Source organism: Arachis ipaensis, chromosome B6 (assembly GCF_059453495.1).
Source record: "Arachis ipaensis isolate K30076 ecotype BB chromosome B6, ASM5945349v1, whole genome shotgun sequence".
In the NCBI taxonomy this organism is placed as follows: Eukaryota; Viridiplantae; Streptophyta; class Magnoliopsida; order Fabales; family Fabaceae; genus Arachis; species Arachis ipaensis.
The window spans coordinates 99620003-99620967 of record NC_142441.1 but is presented as its reverse complement, the minus strand read 5'-3'; the positions used below and the strand labels follow the sequence as shown (position 1 = coordinate 99620967).

Below are 965 nucleotides of genomic sequence, written 5' to 3'. Positions count from 1 at the left end.
CCCTTCTTCATAGGCCTCCCATTGCTTACAGGATTCCTTTCAGAAGTGTACATGAACTGGTTATTAGCAACCATGTCAATGAGTTCTTGAGTTTCTGCAGGCGTTTTCTTTAGGTGAATGGATCCACCTGCAGAGGTGTCCAGTGACATCTTTGATAGCTCAGATAAACCATCATAGAATATATCCAGGATGGTTCATTCTGAAAGCATGTCAGAAGGACACTTTTTGGTCAACTGTTTGTATCTTTCCCAAGCTTCATAGAGGGATTCACCTTCTTTCTGTCTGAAGGTTTGAACATCAGCTCTAAGCTTGCTCAGCTTTTGAGGAGGAAAGTACTTGGATAAGAAAGCCGTGACCAGCTTATCCCAAGAGTTCAGGCTGTCTTTGGGTTGAGAATCCAACCATAATCTAGCTCTGTCTCTTACAGCAAAAGGGAAAAGCATGAGCCTGTAGACTTCAGGATCTACTCCATTAGTCTTAACAGTATCACATATCTGCAAGAATTTAGTTAAGAACTGAAAAGGATCTTCCAATGAAAGTCCATGAAACTTGCAGTTCTGCTGCATTAGAGAAACTAATTGAGGTTTCAGCTCAAAGTTGTTTGCTCCAATGGCAGGAATGGAGATGCTTCTTCCATGTAAATTGGAATTAGGTGCAGTAAAGTCACCAAGCATCTTCCTTACATTATCATTATTTTCGGCTGCCATCTCCTCTGCCTGTTCAAAAATTTCTGAAAGATTATCTCTGGATTGTTGTATTTTAGCTTCTCTTAATTTTCTCTTCAGAGTCCTTTCAGGTTCTGGATCTGCTTCCACAAGAATGTTCTTATCCTTGCTCCTGCTCATATGACAAAGAAGAAGGCACAGAAAAATAATAATAATAATAGAGATCCTTTATACCACAGTATAGGGATCCTTTTGTGAGTGGAAGAAAAGGGGGAGACAAAGAATGTAATATAAAGGAAG

The 965-nt window shown here is 39.8% G+C and overlaps 1 non-coding gene across 1 annotated transcript; it reads left to right on the top strand.

Annotated features, from left to right (window-relative positions):
* The first annotated feature begins 203 nt into the window (after positions 1-203).
* LOC148561930 (small nucleolar RNA R71) lies at positions 204-311 on the top strand. Its single transcript, XR_015887375.1, has one exon. It is a non-coding gene; the product is annotated as a small nucleolar RNA R71 (small nucleolar RNA).
* The last annotated feature ends 654 nt before the right edge of the window (positions 312-965 follow it).